Below are 21675 nucleotides of genomic sequence, written 5' to 3' on the forward strand. Positions count from 1 at the left end.
AAAGAACACAGCATTTCAAGAAAAACACCTGCTACCTACAGTAAAATATGGTGGTGGTTCCATCATGCTGTGGGGCTGTGTGGCCAGTGCAGGGACTGGAAATCTTGTCAAAGTTGAGGGACACATGGATTCCACTCAGTATCAGCAGATTCTGGAGACCAATGTCCAGGAATCAGTGACAAAGCTGAAGCTGCGCCGGGGCTGGATCTTTCAACAAGACAACGACCCGAAACACTGCTCAAAATCCACTGAGGCATTCATGCAGAGGAACAAGTACAACGTTCTGGAATGGCCATCTCAGTCCCCAGACCTGAATATAATTGAAAATCTGTGGTGTGAGTTAAAGAGAGCTATCCATGCTCGGAAGCCATCAAACCTGAATGAACTAGAGATGTTTTGTAAAGAGGAATGGTCCAAAATACCTTCAACCACAATCCAGACTCTCATTGGAACCTACAGGAAGTGTTTAGAGGCTATAATTTCTGCAAAAGGCGGATCTACTAAATATTGATTTCATTTCTTTTTTGTGGTGCCCAAATTTATGCACCTGCCTGATTTTGTTTGAACAATTATTGCACACTTTCTGTAAATCCAATAAACTTCATTTCACTTCTCAAATATCACTGTGTGTGTCTCCTATATGATATATTTAACTGACATTTTTTATCATAACAACCAACGATTTATACAGGAAAATAATGACTATTAACAAGGTTGCCCAAACTTTTGCATCCCACTGTACATGCAACATAAGGTGCTTTACACAGATTAAATCAACAAAACAGAAACATATACCACTTTAACTTTGTTTATGATCATTGATTATTACTATAGTAATTTCTAATAAATGTAAGAGTATACTAAATACAAAAATCAACCAGGTATTTTTAAGCAAAATGTAACCAATAGAATGCAAACAAACCCTTCACTCTTATCAGAAAAAGGTTTTCTAATTAAAATATTTATACACTAAGGCAGATCTAATTAATATTTCTCTCTATTATAAAAGGAAAGCCTGAGACGAGACTTTTTCCAAAGACATAATTTCAAGTCCCGCGATACGAGACTTTGGCCATGAGATTTTTTCAAGTGACGCCCTCCTCTCAACCATATTCAACCACGCATACGGCCCTCTTACCTCTCAATCGTATCAATGCTTTTGACAGACACAGTTCTTGCTCTCTTGCAGTACCTCTTATAAATTTTTACATTTTCCCCACTTTATGTTCCCAAAAAAAAAATAATTATGTCCAAATCTTATTGAAGAATTTGATCGCGAAGCGTTATCAACTGAAGAAATAAGTACACAGGCAAGCCTAGCACCAAAAAACAATGAAGTCAAACGAATTAACTCGAAAATTGTCGATTGGTTACATGGCAAATTGCGTTTCAATAGACTATGCTGAAACAGTTGGTGATGATCGTGTGGAAGATGAAAACATCAACTTACAATATCCGGAAGAATATTTACAACTGTTAACACCATACAATCTTCCACCGCCCGAATTACTGTTGAAAGAAGGATGTATCCAAGAAAGGTAATGTAGTACATGTCCCGTTACATTGGTACATCAGACACCAAAGGAGACCTTGATATACTATTTGTACTAAAACGTTAACAGTTTCCCATTAGAATAGCTTTTGCAAAGACAATTAACAAATCACAAAGCCAAACATTCGAAAAAGTTGTTTATTTATTAGAGAGAAAGAAACAAAATTCACTCACGGGCAGTTATACACTGCGTTTTCACGATGCAAGTCCAAACACGGAATCAAAATTCAAAGCGATGTTGCAAGAAAATTTAATTAAAAAAACAGTTTTTACTGAAGTTTTACATTAAAAGTGTACGTTTAAAAAGTATTTGCGTGTTAATTTCAAATCTAAACAGAACAAAATCGTATAACACAATGAATAACTAACACATCATGAAACATAATTTACTTTCAAATTATTACATTTTACTATTTTTTTTAATATAGGTTAACTGCTTGCTTTAATGTGAAATAGTTACAGTGGTGTGAAAAACTATTTGCCCCCTTCCTGATTTCTTATTCTTTTGCATGTTTGTCACACAAAATGTTTCTGATCATCAAACACATTTAACCATTAGTCAAATATAACACAAGTAAACACAAAATGCAGTTTTTAAATGATGATTTTTATTATTTAGGGAGAAAAAAAATCCAAACCTACATGCCCCTGTGTGAAAAAGTAATTGCCCCCTTGTTAAAAATAACCTAACTGTGGTGTATCACACCGGAGTTCAATTTCCGTAGCCACTCACAGGCCTGATTACTGCCACACATGTTTCAATCAAGAAATCACTTAAATAGGAGCTGCGTGACACAGAGAAGTAGACCAAAAGCACCTCAAAAGCTAGACATTATGCCAAGATCCAAAGAAATTCAGGAACAAATGAGAACAGAAGTAATTGAGATCTATCAGTCTGGTAAAGGTTATAAAGCCATTTCTAAAGCTTTGGGACTCCAGCGAACCACAGTGAGTGCCATTATCCACAAATGGCAAAAACATGGAACAGTGGTGAACCTTCCCAGGAGTGGCCGGCCGACAAAATTACCACAATAGCGCAGAGAGGACTCATCCGAGAGGTCACAAAAGACCCCAGGACAACGTCTAAAGAACTGCAGGCCTCACTTGCCTCAATTAAGGTCAGTGTTCACGACTCCACCATAAGAAAGAGACTGGGCAAAAACGGCCTGCATGGCAGATTTCCAAGACGCAAACCACTGTTAAGCAAAAAGAACATTAGGGCTCGTCTCAATTTTGCTAAGAAACATCTCAATGATTGCCAAGACTTTTGGGAAAATACCTTGTGGACTGATGAGACAAAAGTTGAACTTTTTGGAAGGCAAATGTCCCGTTACATCTGGCGTAAAAGGAACACAGCATTTCAGAAAAAGAACATCATACCAACAGTAAAATATGGTGGTGGTAGTCTGATGGTCTGGGGTTGTTTTGCTGCTTCAGGACCTAAAAGGCTTGCTGTGATAGGTGGAACCATGAATTCTACTGTCTACCAAAAAATCCTGAAGGAGAATGTCCGGCCATCTGTTCGTCAACTCAAGCTGAAGCGATCTTGGGTGCTGCAACAGGACAATGACCCAAAACACACCAGCAAATCCACCTGTGGCCTAGTCAAAGTGCTGACCTGAAGCCAATTGAGATGCTATGGCATGACCTTAAAAAGGCGGTTCATGCTAGAAAACCCTCAAATAAAGCTGAATTACAACAATTCTGCAAAGATGAGTGGGCCAAAATTCCTCCAGAGCGCTGTAAAAGACTCATTGCAAGTTATCGCAAACGCTTGATTGCAGTTATTGCTGCTAAGGGTGGCCCAACCAGTTATTAGGTTCATGGGGCAATTACTTTTACACACAGGTTTGGATTTTTTTTTCTCCCTAAATAATAAAAACCATCATTTAAAAACTGCATTTTGTGTTTACTTGTGTTATATTTGACTAATGGTTAAATGTGTTTGATGATCAGAAACATTTTGTGTGACAAACATGCAAAAGAATAAGAAATCAGGAAGGGGGCAAATAGTTTTTCACACCACTGTAAAACAGAAAGAGAAAATAACGACACAGCAAAAAACAAAAGTTAAACGCTTGTGTCATGAGCATGAGGCGGCTATTCAGTGTCCGCAACGGACGTGGCCATCCGCCATGCATAAGATACCATATTGACATTGGCGGACGAAGGGGCCACTGATTCTTTCTCTGCCCAGGGCCGCCACGAGCCTAGAGTTGCCCCCGAGTACTGCTGCAATAAATGATTTCATCAAAGGTCACGTACAATCACTGCGCTACCGTGAAACCCATGTTCAAAAACATACTTTTACTCCTATCATCATGAAAATGATATCACGTATACATCTCAGTATTTTAGTTATTCAGAGGGCTGTAATATCACAAATGTAATGGATTCTGTGTCCTGTTGGAGGAAGAGAGCCAGTTTAAGAAGTATGTAGTGATTCACACAAAGCACATTGAAGATAACATACAAAACAATATATTTAACATGCTACTTTAATTACGATGTGATTTGAGAAACTGGTTAATTAAACGATTTTAAGATGAAGTTTATGATGTTCTACTTTAATGACAAAATAAACTACATGATTAAAGTGGAAATTTTGAGATTGAAGTTGACATTTTGTGTTTTTTCCCCCCACTGTGTGCCTTTTTTTTTTCTCTGTACCCTAATAAGCTTTCATATGACACTCAGACAGTGGGCTACGACTTGGTTTTTCACGGTGACTTCGATATGTGATAACTTCTTTATTTCCAGCACTGTGCGACTTTGTGAACTTGAGCTTTCAAGTTTCTCCAACACGCTATGTCACTCGATCAACTTTTTTTTGTTGATTATACCACCGTTTAAATCAACAAATAGTATGTTTTTCCTTTGCCTCCACTTGGGAAAAGCACGGGGGAAAAATATAAGAATTTCAGCGAATACCATTGTCTTTTCACAGAAGGCTGAGCTTAAGGGCTATTTATATTATTGGCATATTCAAAGAGGCGTAATTCTGGAAGGAGTTGGGGCGGGACAGGAGGCGCGTGCACAAGCATTACTTTTCACAGTGACTGGGATTTATGTAGCGGAAGAACGCGGAAGCTGGCGAACGCACAGATTCCTGCATCTGGATTTTTCTGTGTGTAAATACATTTTGGCTTTTGTGCTTACGTCATTTTATAGTGCGAGTTCTACACCCGGCGTTATACAGGAGGCCCTAGGTGTGCTGTGCAAAGCCTTTTCATAATTTTGAATGGTTAATATGTTATCTGCATTAGTTAAGCTTACAGGTGCAGCCATTCACAACATAGTTTTTTTCTGTTTTTTTTGTAGTTGCAATTCCCACCTGCCTTAAAAGTATCATTTTGCATCTTATTTTGTTGACTTCTCTCTTATACCCGAGATCCCAGTATTTTAATGCTAAGATCTTCTTATTAAAGCAAAGGGAAAATAATGGTTATAATTCTGATTTTCCTTTTATTACAATGGTTTTAAACTCCAGGTTTATAGAGCTCCGTCAGCCTTCAGTCTTAGACAATTGGCTTGACATATTATATCTAAAATGATGAAGTGTAATAGAAATATTTAGGTCATCTTTAAATATTGCTATATGTGAAAGATAAAAAAAAATTAGACAGATTGTATAGAAATTTAACTTGTTACCATGACGAAGCCATAAGCCACAACGGAAACTATTTTTTCGGGCATGTCCACAGGTGCCAACCGGCCTTTTATTGTGAATACCACAATATAGACATTACCCTACTTCTGCCCCTTACACACCTCCAAAATAATCAAGTCTGTCTACAATATGCCTAGCTGGTATTCCTCCGGTCTTAAACCACTCTGCCTGTGCCTGTCTTGCAACAAGACTTGTCACAATAAGTTTGCACCAAAGGACTCTTGCCGAGTGTTGCAAATTGGAACAATGTAACAGTGTCATACACACTGCAAGATCTGGAAATACACAAGTAAAAAAAAATTATAATAATGTAGCTAAGCACAATGCCAGCCCATGTGGCTTATAAAGATTCCAGCTACTTTTTGCGGCTGCTTTATTGGCTTTTCATCTCAAGAAAGACTTTTACATTCAGAAATAGATATGGTGGTGCAGATGGCCTAAGTTTTGATTGTTCTTATTATTTAAATAACAGTTGCCAGAGTACCATTTTTTTTGGTGTTTGTTTTTGGGGTGGCCACTGCTGAAGCAGTTACCATAATAAAGTATTAAAAAAGCACTTACAAATGTACATGCAACGTCCACAATTGTTAACCTAAGTTTGAATATTTTCAAATATTTACTTATTTTTAATTTGAATATTCAAAACAATTTTTGGCGAATTTGAAACCCTATTCCTAACATAATCCGAGCATTTTACTGCACAAACTACAATAAGGGTACCTAGTGAGAATGAGGCCTTTTTTTCTATGCTCCATTAATACACAAGCCACATATGATGCCAAGATGAGACTGACAAAAGTCATGGCTTGGCTGCCTGTGTTAAGCCATGATTCATTTATTTTAAGGCAATGTTGCTTTGGCAGACATGATGGTATTGTACTGTTAGGTCTATAAATATTTGGACAGAGACAACTTTTTCTAATTTTGGTTCTGCACATTACCACAATGAATTTTAAATGAAACAACTCAGATGCAGTTGAAGTGCAGACTTTCAGCTTTAATTCAGTGGGGTGAACAAAACAATTGCATAAAAATGTGAGGCAACTAAAGCATTTTTTAACACAATCCCTTCATTTCAGGGGCTCAAAAGTAATTGGACAAATTAAATAAATGGAAATAAAATGTTCATTTCTAATACATGGTTGAAAAGTGTCTGAAGTTTAGTCTTCAACAAGTGAAATGCATGTTCAATTGGGTTAAGATCAGGTAACTGACGTAGCCATTCAAGAATTTTCCACTTCTTTGCTTTAATAAACTTTTGGGTTGCTTTGGCTGCATGTTTTGGGTCATTGTCCATCTGTATCATGAAATGCTGCCCAATCAATTTGACTGCATTTAGCTGGATTTCAGCAGACAGTATGTCTCTGAACACCTCAGGATTCATTCGGTGTCCCAGTGCCACTGGCAGCCATGCATGCCCAAGCCATCCCACTGCCTCCACTGTGTTTTACAGATGTGGTATGCTTTGGATAATGAGCTGTTCCACGCCTTCTCCATACTTTTTTCTTGCCATCATTCTGGTAGAGGGTGATCTTGGTTTCATCTGTCCAAAGAATGTTTTTCCAGAACTGTGCTGGCTTTTTTAGATGTTCTTTAGCAAAGTCTAATCTTGCCTTTCTATTCTTGAGGCTTATGATTGGCTTGCACCATGCAGTGCACCCTCTGCATTTAATTTCATGCAGTCTTCTCTTTATGGTAGACTTGGATATTGATATATTTACCCCCTGGAGAGTGGTGTTGTTTACTTGGTTGGCTGTTGTGAAGGGGTTTCTCTTCACCATGGAAATGATTCTGCGATCACCCACCACTGTTGTCTTCCGTGGAGGTCCAGGTCTTTTTGCGTTGCTGAGTTCACCAGTGCTTGCTTTCTATCTCGGGATGTACCAAACTGTATATTTTGCCATTCGTAATATTGTAGCAATTTCTCGGATGGGTTTTTTCTGTTTTCACAGCTTAAGGATGGCTTCTTTCACCTGCATGGAGAGCTCCTTTGACTGCATGTTTTCTGTTCACAGCAAAATCTTCCACATGCAAGCACCACACCTCAAATCAATTCCAGACCTTTTATCTGCTTAATTGATAATGACATAACGACGGACTTTCCCACACCTGCCCATGAAATAGCCTTTGAATCAATTGTCCAATTACTTTTGAGCCTCTGAAATGAAGGGATTGTGTTAAAAAAATGCTTTAGTTGCCTCACATTTTTATGCAATCGTTTTGTTCACCCCATTGAATTAAAAGTGAAAGTCTGCACTTCAACTGCATCTGAGTTGCTTCATTTAAAATTCATTGTGGTAATGGACAGAACCAAAATTAGAAAAAAATTGTCTCTGTCCAAATATTTATGGACCTAACTGTATGTGGTGGCTGGCTTGTTGGTAAGGTAACTGGCTGAACCCTCAGATTCATAGTTACAATAACTACAGTACATCAGTACATCATTGTGTGCCAGGTGTTAGTTGGTACTTGCTCAGATGCTGGTCCTTTATGCCGTTTCCCGACCCCGAGAACACAAAGGAGAGTCTCTACAATGCTGCACATGCTCTTGAGCACAGCATAGAACTGAACTTGATGAGTCAGGAGGGAAGCTGCTCTATCAGTCAATGAAGTTCTGCAGCATTATCATTGCATACGTAGAAGATTGATTAGCATAGTCCAAATATGGTTGTTTAAGGGTGGCAACCAGGTGCGTTTCAAGACACCTGTTTGGCACCTATATTTACAGGAAGGTAAATTCATAAAGGTACACTGCACGAAAATTTGTCTAAGCCAGGTTTTATGAATCAATTTTTTGGCATATGCATTTTCCTATTTATTGGTGGACATTTTTTTTCATGTCTTATTTGAAGAAAGTAATATTTCTTATGATCAAGTCTAACTTACAGTATACAACAAAGATAACATTACATACAGTCTAGTCAAACTTTTACAAAACAAAATTTCAACCTCTCCCCAAGAGAAAGAGAGGACAGCCAACAGCAAGAGCAAATCTTTAAAAACAACCAAAAAGGGAGAATGTCCTTTTCCCTGATATAAAGTGTTATTCTAACATGTTATTGATTAAATCTTACCAAGTTTGAAACAGATTCTCTAAGCGAGAATTTTATTTTTTCCAGTTTCAAAAATAGTATATAGAACATCAATTACCCAATGACTTGTTACAGATGGGCTGAGATTCTGCCAGGAATGCAAGTTTATGCACTTGTATTGTGGTAAAAGCAATTTCAATGAATTTGTCCTTCTCCACTTCAAGCCCACCTGGGAGTACAGTAAACACTGCTGTATTTGGATAGGACTGATTGTGACACCATGCCTGTCTGATAAGAAATCAATGATTTTTGTCAAAAATGAAATTAATTTGGTGCACTTCCAAAATATGTGGCCCAGTGAAGCTGGACCTAGATTGAAACATTCACAGGTTGACTTTTTCTATAGATACAATTTGGACAGTGGGCAGTTTTAAACAAGATAAATGTGATCGATAAGCAAGATTTTAAGTTGAATGACTAAATGCTTTGTGCATATGAAGCTAGAGTGTATTCTATGCATGTCGGTCTTCCACTTATTTTTTGAAATATTAAGTGAAAGTTCCCTTCCTCATCATACCCTAGGACCTTTGGAAGGAAAAGACTTTAATATGTTTTCGTATATTGTTGAGATGCTGTCTGAGTCTTCAAGACTGATCCGTATTTCTTCTAGAATAGAAATGGATGTAAGGTGGGATTTGAAAGTAATCAAAAAATTGCATTGATAAGAATTCATATTTGAAGTGTAATTGTTCATATGATCCAAAGACATTACCCATATAAAATTCTTTAAGTATTTGTAGAGATGCAACAGATAAAAGCTTGTCTGCCTTGAAGTGCTTCCAGCATTGGTTCCATATTCTGAGTGACTAATGGACAATTGGATTATTATTATATTGATGAGCGAATTTGTATTTACTGGGACACGAAGCAGGTCATATTAAAAAAAAAAAAAAAAAAGTACAGCAGGATTTCATTTTTCTTGCAGACCAGGCTTGTGATTATTCATGAATTTGTGTGTCAATGTCCAAGGGCCTCATGCATAACGCTGTGTGTAGAATTCACACTAAAACGTGAGTTATGGAAATGTGCGTATGCACAAAATAATCCAGATGCATAAATCTGTGCGAACGCTAACTTCCACTTTCGCTCCATAAATCCCGGTCAGCATGAAAAGTAATGCATGTGCACGTGCCTGCTACCACTCCCCAACTTCTCCCAGAATTACGCCTCTTTGAATATGCAAATCAATATAAATAGCCCTTAAGCTCAGCATTCTGTGAAAAAGCAATGGAAAAAGCACGGTGAAAAATAGAAGAATTTCAGCAAATACCAAGTGGAGGCAAGGAAAAATGTACTATTTGTTGGTTTAAACAGTGATATAAACAACAAAAGGAAGCTGATCAAGTGACAGAGTGTCAGAGAAACTCGAAAGCTCAAGTTCAAAGTCGCACAGGGCCCGAAATAAAAAAAGAAGTTGTCAGATATCAAAGTCACCGTGAAAAGGCAAGTCATAGCCCACTGTCTGTCATATTAAAGTTTATTAGGAACAGAGAAGGGGAAAAAAAGAGAAAAAAACCTGAAATTTCAACTTTAATCACAGTTTGTCATTAAAGTAGATCATAAACTTCATCGTAAAATCTTTTTTAATTTACTTGTTTCCCAAATCCCATCATAACTAAACTAGCACGTTAGATGTTTTGTTTTGTATGTGCTCTGTGTGTGTGAATCAATGTGCTTCTTAAACTGGCTTTTTCTTCCTCCGACAAGACACAGAATCCATTAGATTCGTGATAGTATAGTTCTTTGAATAATTTAAACACAGAGATGCTTTAATGGATATACGAATACTGAAATTATATCAGGTATACATGTATTAAACATGGGAACATGGTGGTGCAGTGATAGTGACGAACTGGTGTCCCATCCAGAGATTGTTCCTGCCTCACACAAGATGCTTGCTGTGCAACCTTCAATGAAATAATTTATTGCAGCAGTACTGTCTCTTTCAAACGTACTAACCCCGAATTCTTGTCCTTCCTTTTCTTTCTCCAAGTACCCAATCACCACACAATCAGCTCAGTAATAGACGTTAAGCCATCTGTAAGTTTAGAACTTCAAAACTTTAAAGGAACATTGAAATATCTTCATAGTACATGTTTAACTATTCTCTCCATCTATCCTTCCACTGTCGCACCAGCCCCAGCAAGAATACAATGCGAGGCAGGAAAAATACCTGAACAGGGCACCAGCTCCTCGCTAGCGCTATGACACTGTGTCCTCACAAGTTTAATTATTGAAAATATAGATTTAAATGATGTTAACATTTTATCTGTATAATGTAATAAACATATTTTGCTGAATTTCATTTTAAAAATGATATCTTCACCATATGTACAAACGAGCTTTATAAAGTGGCGTAGGTTGTGCAATATTATAACTGTATCTCAAGTTTACAGTAAGGTAATGTACTTAAGTACAAATAGTTCTACAAGGAGCACTTGATGGACTGATTAATTGCGTTTATAATTCTTTGGATGAAACTGTTTCTGAACCGTGAGGTCAGTATAGGAAAGGCTCTGAAGCATTTGCCATAGGAGAGCAGTTCAAATAGGCAGCATGGCTGAGGCAGCGTGTGCTAGATGCTGTATACCGATAATTCTCTTTCTGATCAGCTGCTGTAGAGCTGGGACTTCACACTCAGATACAGTGATATAAATACTCAGAGGGGTGCAGTGAGAGTAATATGGAAGAAGATGATCCGCTGTGGCAACCCCTAACGGAAGCAGCTAAAAAAGAAGAAGGTGCAGTGAGAGTAACAATGCTAAAGCAGCTATGGTATTTGGAATAGTTTGGCCATTCCGTGGACCATTATATTGTTACAGGTTAATTACAATCAGAAGCCTTAAAACTAATAAACAATATGCGGTTAATTTCAGTGTTTATGATAAAGCCGCTTCAGGGATGTGGATCTAAAAAAGAAAGGTAAACCACACTGGAACAAAAGCACTGCTTTGACACTGGGTGGCGCCAGTTTGCAAAACCGAGCGGAGAACTTGTGTACGCCAAGGATAGAACTAGCATGAAAATGTGTGTGGCTTTACGCCAAGTTTAGGTTTTATACATTGCGATTTGAGAGTGGAAACTGGAATACGCAACATTTTTGTGTGTACGCACTGTTTATACATGAGGCCCCAGGTCTTTATAGCTTGTACTGTATATTTGCCGTCCAGTAATAAAATTAAAAATTAGTTACTGCCATGCTACCCTTTCTTTAGGTTTTTGTAGAGCTGCCCTTTGAATGCGTGGATGTCAAATTTTCCAAAAAAATTAGGTTATAATTGAGTAACTTCTTAAAGAACGACGAGTTAATGTACTGTATATAGAGATGCTCTGAAGTAGAACAATAAGCTTGACAGTATTTATTCTCGTGGCTTATGTGAAATGGAGAGTACATCTCTCGAATTCTTGTTTGATTTTTCCATGTTGATAACAAAATTGTGTTGAAAAAGATCTTTATATTTGCTTATGATGTTTATCCCTAGGTATCTAAACTGATTTGATAAAATAAATGGGTAAATGTTGACTCTAGTATTCTGTGAGCAGAGTTTTATTCAAATTGAGTTTGAGTCCGGATATCTTTTGAAATTCTGCTAGTGTATTAAGGACTGCTGGCAAAGAATTTTATAGGTCTGATATACTGTATAAAGTACCATATCATCTGAATATAGTGATATTTTCTGTTCAAATCCTTCTTTGATAATCCCCTTTATCTCTGCTGTATTTCTAAAGCTAACGGCAAATGGTTAAATGGCAATTGCAAAAAAGCAATGGTGATAGCTGGGCATCACTGTTGAGTACCATGTTGTAGTTTGAAGTAGCTTGAGATCATCTTGTTAATACAGAAGCTTCTGGAAAGTTATAAAGTAGTTTTATCCATGCACATATATTTGGTCCAAACTCAAATTTGTGCAATGTGGTTAGTCCCATTCAACCATGTCAAATGGGTTTTCTGGGTCCAAAGATAAGATCTCTGGTGTGTTACTGTTTATGGGTGAGTATATCACATTAAACAGATGTTGAAGGTTAGAAGCTAAGTGTCTGCCTTTAATAAATATAGTTTGGTAATGTGATATATCAGAAGGAAGCACTTCATCAATCCTTCTAGCTAGAGCTTTGGAGAGTATTTACATTGTATTGTATTGCACATTGTATTAAGTCCTTATTTTTCTTTGGAAAGATGGTAATTAATGCTTGGCAAAAAGTCTGAAGTAGAATTTTTTTGTCTCTAGCTTCTGTAAATGTTGCTAATAATAGTGGAGCCGACTTATTGGAAATTTTTTTTTATAAAAATTCTCCTGGATAGCCATCTAGCGGTGTGTGACTTTGGCAAAATATTAGCTCTCATTATTTTCTGGAACTTTGATAATAATGATAAATTAGACAATATTTTGCATCCATTAAAAACATGTTTGTAAAAAGTCTTATTGATCTAGCTTGGTCTTGTTAATAGGATTAATTGTAGCTTACTAATGAGATTAATGGAAAACAGGTCTTATTTACTTACTCAAAACTGAAGTAAAATAAGACAAAAAACATTAAAATCACCAAAGTATTGCTGAGATCAAACAGTACAATAATTAAAAAAAAAAAAAATTATATAGTGACTTTCAAATGCTCAAGTATGAGTAAACCATTTCAAAATGGCCTACATGATTTACACAAAAAATTGCACTAAGAGCAACAAACCTTTTACAATGAGAGCATTCTAAAACAGACGATTACCCTTAATGTAAACAAAATATGAATCCAAAGGGAATAAAATACTAATTTACATTTACATATATTTGCTTGGCAGATGTTTTTACCCAAAGCAACTTACAACACAGGTAAACATAATCGAGTAGCATTAGGGTAGGGCCTGTTTGTTAAGCAAGTGTAACAAGACAGGCAACAAAAGTTGACTGCCACAAGTGAGAAGATGTATTAACTAGTAATGTAATATCATAGATTATAAAATCGATAAAGCAACTAAACTTCAACAACAAATTTAACTATTAATACAAAAGATTGCAGAGTTTTCCTTTTTTCTTCTCTCAATTAAACAGATATTCACAAAACAGATAGATCTTCAATTGCTTCTTAAATTGAAGACCTATCCAGGTCCTGGTTTAAAACATAATTAAAGTCTCCAGTGATTATAATTTTATGAGTGTTCACATTATGAATGAATGCAAATTCGTTTTGGATGAAGTCTCTGTGGGGCAGCACGGTGGTGCAGTGGTAGCACTGCTGCCTCGCAGTAAAGAGACCTGGGTTCGATTCCCGGGTCCTCCCTGCGTGGAGTTTGCAAGTTCTCCCTGTGTCTGTATGGGTTTCCTCTGGGTGCTCCGGTTTCCTCCCACAGTCCAAAGACATGCAGGTTAGGTACATTGGCGATCCTAAATTGTCCCTAGTGTGTGCTTGGTGTGTATCATGTGGTGGTCTGGCGCCCTGCCCGGGATTTGTTCCTGCCTTGCGCCCTGTGTTGTCTGGGATTGGCTCCAGCAGACCCCCCCCGTGACCCTACGTTAGGATGAAGGAGGTTGGATAATGACTGACTGACTGAAGTCTCCATCATCCACACTGGGTGTGTATAAATTTATCAAAATCACTTTTTACCCCTACAATTTTAAATGCCATCTCAATCCATTCCTTTACCTGACTCTTGCAACTCTGTCTGTGACCTGGCTATACTGTGAACTTGAGACCGCCTTGGACTTTGATGAAATTTTAGCTACCTTCTTTGTTCACTTGAACCCACGGTCTCCTGCTCATGCATTTAACATACTTGTAATTAACCTTAGACCTGAGCATTACTCAAGCTGTGAAAACCATGCTACAAGCGCTAGTCCTGAGTGTCACTCGGGCAACTGTACAGATGCGTCTTGCGTAAGCTTTAAAACTGAGACACTCTCAGGCTGTAAAAGTGCTGTCAGCGTAAGTCCCGAGCATTACTTGGGCAATGCAATAGGTGGGTCTTGTGTAAGTGTTATGTCCGAGCATCAGATGCGTCAACTCCTCTCACCTGTAAGCGTGTTCAGTAACCCCCTCCGTAACAATGGCATCTCGCAAGAAACGTTTTTCAGCAGCCCAGGTGTTGCACGCTCTTGCAAGTGATACAAACAGTGATGGTGAGGATGTTGAAGTGCTTCTCATCAGCAGTGATGAGGAAGTGAATCGGTCTTCAGGGGGTGAAACTGAAATGGACAGTGAGCCCGAAAGTGATTCTGTTGAATCCAAAAGTGAACCTCGTGTCTGGCTGTCAGTTGACCCTGCCTCAAATAAACCAGCGCCACCTCGTTCTGATTTTGTGGGGCAGCCAGGAATAAAAGTGGACATTGATAGCCAAGATCCACTCACTTATGTGAAGTTATTCCTGGATGATAATGTGATCGACAGAACTGTGGTTTTGATGAATCATTATGCTGAACAGTCTTGGGCAAATAACCATACATCTTAGTAGTTTTCCATTCAAAAGGATGGGGACCAATAACTGCTGATGATATCTGGGCCTTTTCAGAATTATTGATATTGCAAGAACTTGTAGTGAAACCTGAGCAGTGACGGTACTAGTCCAAGGAAAAAAAAAAAAAAACTGGCAACACCATTCTTTGGAGAAATTATGTGCGAGTGTAGGTTTTCACTAATTATGAAATATCTGCACTTTATCAACAATGAAGACTTTGATGAGAATACCCATCCTGCACCCAAACTGAAGAAAATTTGGTAAACATACCAGGCTATTTCAGAGCGTTTCCATTCCGGACTGTGATGTCCGCATCAATTAAACTCTCATGGCTTATAAGGGTAGACTGTCATGAATACAGTACATTGTGTCAAAAAGATCAAGATTTGGCATAAAGTTGTACCAGCTTTGTAAATTTAAAGTGGTAAACAACTGAAATTCGGTTCTGTACACAGGAAAGGGGACAATGTCTGATCTGAAATGCAATTAGTATGGTGTTGCTACCTCATCTGTGTGGTCTTTGACAGATGCTCTGCTGGATCAAGGTTTCTGTGTAACTATGAACAATTGCTATACTTTACCAGAGCTATTTGACATCTTGCTGCAAAGGAGGACTGATGCATATGGAACAGTGCCTCCCATCCATTGTGGGATGCCTGAAGACTTTGGCAGAGCTAAATTACAGCATTGTGCTACTTGCTTGGCAAAAGGGTAAAAAGTGCTTGTGCTGAAATGGATGGACAAGAAAGATGTTTGTCTTCTTAGCACTGTATATAATGCAGCTAAAGTCACTGTACAAACAAAAGGCAACAAGCAGGTTAAGATGCCTTGTGCTGTGATCGACTACAACAGCATGCAGATCAAGAATTGACTTTCTATCCAATAATGCGGAGGCAACAAAAGAAATGCAGTGATTTAGAATGCATTCGTTTTATAGAAGCAAGAAGCTGGTAAAACTGTATCTCATGCAAACTTTACCTGCCAGCTTGTTGAACAAATCATTGCCACAATTCCACACTACCACTAAAGAGAACATTGCAGACCAATCCAGACCGTCTTATTGGAAGACATTTTATTGATTACATACCACCAACAGAAAAAAAAAACAAACCAGAATCCAACTCGTACCTGTGCAGTGTGCTGTTCAAAAACTGATAAATCTGGTAAGAAAAATCAGAAAAGAAACATGCGGTTATTATCCTGACTAATGTTGGATTGTGTTTTTCACCATGCTTCAAAATTTACTACACAAAAGGACTCATTTTGATATTATATACTGTTTTGGCATCATTAATAGTATTATTATTACTGTTATTATTTTTGTCAATATTGTTCATTACATATTATTTGATTCATCATTACTATTATTAGTTGTACCATTATTATACTTTTGAGATCTAATAAATATGTCATTTTTAATGTCAAAAAATGCAATGCTTTTAACATGTTTTTTTGGAATAAAATGTATCGCTATGGAGGTTAAGTCCACTTGGGTTTACTAAATACAGGATCTCTCAGATTGGTAAAAGTAAAAAAAAAAACAAAAAAACAAAAACCAACAACAAAAACCCACGACTAGACCAACAATCGGTGTACACATTTTCAAGCTCAAATCCAAAGAAAGTTTTATAAATGAGACATCTGGTGTGGGTAGATAGCCACTTTTCCACAGTGTTGGCATCTGAGGAGTGACACTCCAATAGTGAGCAGCATGGTAATCAACTGTGCATTATTCTTTAAGCAACAACCAAGGTGTACCAACCTACAGTGTCAATAGGATATGCATCAGGTCTGCTTAAGCCAAGGTTAGCTAGTCTTTAAGTGGAACACAGGGGAGTGATAAGCTGTGCAGGTAACACTTCTATTCAGTACTTTAATGCGAGTTGACTGGATTATATGTATGGGTGTGTCAGTGTGTTAAGTTTAGGGTGTGCAAGGTTAGGCCAATCTATAAGGAACTTGGCGAGTCCCACTCTCCCTATGATAAAACCAAAGTCATCAACAGTTCCATATCAGCATTTATCAAAGAAACTGTACAACAGAACAATCTGATAGTTCTTTGCCTTGTACTTTATTATACGAATATACCAGAGGGCACAATATGCACAAAAGGTATTACTAACTGCTTCCATAAAGTACAAAGGAACTTAAAAGACAGGCCAGTAAGCCCCAGTATTTTTTCTAGATCTGACATGATTCACAACCTCGTCAGAAAATGTAGAGTAACAAGGTAGCATCATTTGCACAGAGCCTGGGGAGGTACAGGTTGTATAAGAAAGAATAAATTTCAGTAAAGTTTCAACTTGTTATAATATAGCGCAGAAAAGTCATAAAATTATTACCTAAAAAGGTTCTTATTGGAGGTATCCTTAATGGCTCTAAATTTCTACCGACTTTAAAGGCAATAAAATGCCTTCTATCATCTTTCAAAACAAAGAGTTTGTGTGCAGTTTATTGCAAAATTCTCTTTATGTGAAACCAAATAGCTGAATTCAGACCTTGTGTACATGCTGAGTAGAGGATGCTCCTGATCTTGCAGACAATGGCATACCTCCTCCAGAGATATGAGGCATGAGACTCGACTTACAGATTCTTTGTCTACATGTATAAACTATGCTTCCGGCACAATTAAATTAAAAATAAAGACTTTATTCTCAATTAAAATGTATGCAGGATGGGACCATCAACAAAACTGGAACTGAAAGTAACAAAGTCCTTAAAGTTGGAAGAAAACATATTGTAAAATTCATTATTATGAAGCAAGAGTAAATTATATCTCCAACTAGATGCATACGAAAAAAAAAAAAAAACACAATGTGTCAATGCTTATGATATGACAAAAAGGGGAGGATCAAATCCCATTCCTTTTGTTAAATCCATGTGCCTGAAATTGAGCCTCAGGAAGGATGCTGGCTTGGACAGGGTCATTGGGTTGGGAGTATAGATGGTGTTGCCACTGACCCGAAGTGAGTGGTATAAGGCAGAGGTTGCAGCACTATTGTGTAGACTGGAAGCAACAAAAGAAGGACCTGCGGAAGACTGAAGCCATGGTAGCTGTGATGGAGAGCTGCCACTGAGGAAATGGCCTTATGTGAGAAACACTGAATTTTATGTATTAGGCTACACATCACACAGTACAACTACCAAATGACAGTATTCAGATATCATGCACTCAACCCTGAAAGCAGAAATGCAGGTGAATATTTAAAGTATTAATTTAAAATTCTTGTACAAAGTACTAAATCATATTGTACATAAGCAATCAATATGATTCATGATATTACAAGTTCAGGCACCCTTTAAAATGCACCATAAAATACACACATAAATAAATGAATAGGTTGCTCAAGCCTTCATATGCCTAATGAAAGTGAAAACATCAAGGAATACATATACTCTATGTACACAAGAGAAAATTTATGCCTAAAACACTGCACGCTTGAAGAACATGCCCAAACAACCAAAAACAGGCTAGGTGCTTAAGGAACAAAAAAAAAAAAAAATCTAAACACACTTATGGAAATAAAAAACTGCATTCAGCATAACATGGAAAATTGGAAATGTCAGATTCTAATGACTAAGTTTGAGTTTGCCATTTGTTTTTGGATAGGAGGACAAAGCTCCACCTGCTCTTAGTGCAGAGACAGGACTGCTGCATGCCATTTTAAAAGTACTCCACAAGTAGTTCTGGGCTTGTAAATTGAATTATGCTACATGGGAATGAATATTATTGAGTGATTTGTTATAACTGTTAATTTTTACTCTAAAAGAAACAATAAATCCCTTTGAGAAGCAAATGAAGACCTTAACTCTAGTGGTTTGGACACTCACTTTATTAACTTAACACTTTCTTCAACTCAGTTTACATTTGCAGACATTACTAGAAGAAGCATACAGTATATTTGTTGAGTTAGCTTTTAACAAAATAAAAAAAAGCCAAAAAACAACCCCACAATCAATCTGAGACTTAAATTTGACAAATAAAGCTTCTCTTTGCTGCCAAAATCGTCATTCTAAATACCTTGGAATGGAAACTCAGTTCTTCTTAATTTAACAGCTAAATCCAGCATGCTATACCGTTAGGTCCATAAGTATATGGACAGTGATACAATTTTAATAATTTTGGCTCTGTGCACCACCACAATAGATTTGAAATAAAGCAATCAAGATGTGTTTGAAGTATAGACTTGCAGTTTTAATTTAAGGATTTAATAAAAACATTGAATGAGCCATTTATAAAAGACAGTCATTTTTTCTTTCTCGTATACATAGTATGGAGAAAGTATAGCAATCGTGAAAAAATTCGACCTTGAGATTTTGATGAATCTTGACATTTTAGACTTTCCTAAGTCCGAAAATACAGTTTTTGAAATTATTTGGACAAACTAACAATCATGAATTCAACAATAATTTTCAGTACTTGATTGAAATTCTTTTGCAGTCAATGACTCCCTGAAGTCTGGAACCCATGGCCTTCCCTATGTGGTGGGTTTCCACCCTACTGATGCTTTGCCAGGCATTTACTGCAGTTGTCTTCAGGTGCTGATTGTTCATTGAACTTTCTTCCTCAGTTTTGTCATCAGCAAGTGAAATGCATTTCCAATTGAGATGTAGCAGTTAGTTGGCTTGGTGTTTTGTTGTGGGAAAATGGTTCCAGGGATTAGAACATAAGTAGGCAAAGAATCAGAGAGAAGAGGTCCAATACTTCTATTTTATTTACTTAATCAACTATAATAATCAAACACATATAATGCAGACATACAAAACAAAACAATACTTACAGACATATAAAAAGACATAGAGCCATCATCCCAGACCAGTAGACTGAGGGGGCCCGCTTGTCAGTCTTGTCAAAGGACCAACCCATATTGCCTTTCATTTACCGGGCGGTGCGCTGTCCCCACGGTTGAGCCTCCAAAGAAACTGAGGGCTTAAACCTTCCCTTATATACTAATTGAGCGTCCTTGCCCAAAGCGGCTTACGTGCAAGCAGTGTATACAGAAGTGATTAGTTTCAGCACACACACCTTTCCACGGGACGCGGTGTTGTTTTGCACTTGGTCCTGATGATGACGACACCTGGTACCAAACGGCACACAAAAATAAGAATTGCGTAGTGAAGCCCCTTGAAGTGAAAAACAAATCAGCATGCCCCTTTATCCTGACGGAAACGGCGTCTGGTACCAAAAGGCACACAAAAATAGTGAAGCCCCTCGAAGTGAAAAACAAGTGAAAAACAAGTCAGCATAACCCTCTGGCCATATTCCCAGTACTTTTCCTTCTTGAAGCTGGTTTTTGCGCTGAGCGACCAACGCCCATCTGCTCTCTTGATCCCCCCCCCCTTTAGAAAAATCCTTCCATTACATTTGGCCCCTCGCTCAGCGCAAACCCAGCGCTCTTGCCCTTCTTGTTCTGATTGCAATTTTTCAGAAGCACAAAATACATAACCGTTAAATATAGTCATTAAAGCAATAATAATAAAACAATTGTCCATAATAAATGCTTTTTCTTCACTTGGAGAAATATTTTTCCAGTGAAATTACAATTTTCTTCAACCCAGGTACTTTGCGCACCGTAGAGGGTCACCTCCCTGGGGAGCGGTTACTAGCACTTCACCAAAGGAGTTTCTTCTGATTTGGTATTTCATCGTCCACATTGTCATCAAGAAAAGAATAAAAATCTTTAACTGAAGGTGGCCATGGTTCAAGAAATTGGATGCACACCTGTTTGACAGCAACTCTAGTAATAACTAATTAGGAAACTAGTGATAAGCAACAACGTACTATTAAGAGAGTAATTTCTGCTTCACTAACATGAACCCCCATGATACCCAGGTTCAAATAAAGCTAATACTAATTAATATTATTGGTGATGATACAGATGGCATAAATATTTATCTTAAATAACCCAAAGGTTCTCAGTTTTAGGTTGCCACCGCTGTGCACAATGATAATCGGAGATAGAGTCCTTACACACCTCACCATGCTCACATCTTAACACACTCATTCATAAAATTGCCCAAATATACACCCAACTGTGGTCTCAACCTTGAGCCACCTTTATCACATTAATTCAGCCATCTTGTGGACAGTAGGTGTCAATCCTCCCTTCGGAAGATGTCAGCACTACTTCCAAAATGCAAATCACTGGGTCATTTTTGAGGTCACATTCATTTCAATTTCAATTTCAAGGGTTGTACCCAAGCTTATTCATATCTTCAGAGATCTTCAAACTTCATTTGGGCTTTTTAATTCACGGACCTCACACTCACCACTGTATGTATAGGACACTCCATCTCCTATGGGCCAAATTATTACTTCATTTCACTGATTTCCATAACATATACTCATCAAGCCATGATGTTAATCATTTGACCTGTATCACCATCAACATGCTAGCCTAAACTGATTTATCCTCTTCTAAAAGCTATAGATGTCCTGACCTATAGTATGTGTCCCTTATCCCCAAAATACTAGTCATGTGTGTCATCCCATATGCTTACTATTATTCTTTTCAATTAATTAAATGTACCTAAATGTAAAGCTCTACATTATTTGCTATAACACTACAATCAATAACCTAGAATATCTAAACTGGACTGACCCTGACTAGTAATAGTGCATTGTCCCTTCAATGACAATCACTTAACAATCTCTAATAGATCCCTTATGTTAGATTAGATTCAATTCTGATTAACTTTACAAATAACCAAATCATTGGTCCTTAAAGGTGACTTATTACCTCCTTCATTATCACATACAAGTAACCCTCACATTATAACAGCTTTCCTTGTACTCTGCCTCTCCAACATACAGTAAATTTTGTTTTCTAAGCAGCACTAATCAACATAGGCTTTGAAAGGAGTATTACCAATAACCTGCTTCATTTTGCTAAAAGAATGTCTCCTTCAATCGAAA

At 37.5% G+C, this 21675-nt stretch overlaps 1 protein-coding gene across 2 annotated transcripts in view; it reads right to left on the reverse strand.

Moving 5' to 3' along the window:
- The window catches only part of dhfr (dihydrofolate reductase), a 90874-nt gene that overhangs the window by 55234 nt on the left and 13965 nt on the right, over positions 1-21675 (reverse strand). Inside the window, exon 3 of one of the 2 annotated variants that reach the window (XM_039759259.1) lies at positions 15888-15919. The exons of the other annotated variant lie outside the window; for it this stretch is intronic. The gene's annotated coding sequence lies outside the window, so the exon portion shown is untranslated. The remainder of the gene's footprint in view (positions 1-15887; positions 15920-21675) is intronic. 2 annotated transcript variants of the gene reach the window in all.

This window comes from Polypterus senegalus, chromosome 7 (assembly GCF_016835505.1).
Source record: "Polypterus senegalus isolate Bchr_013 chromosome 7, ASM1683550v1, whole genome shotgun sequence".
NCBI classification, from domain to species: Eukaryota; Metazoa; Chordata; class Cladistia; order Polypteriformes; family Polypteridae; genus Polypterus; species Polypterus senegalus.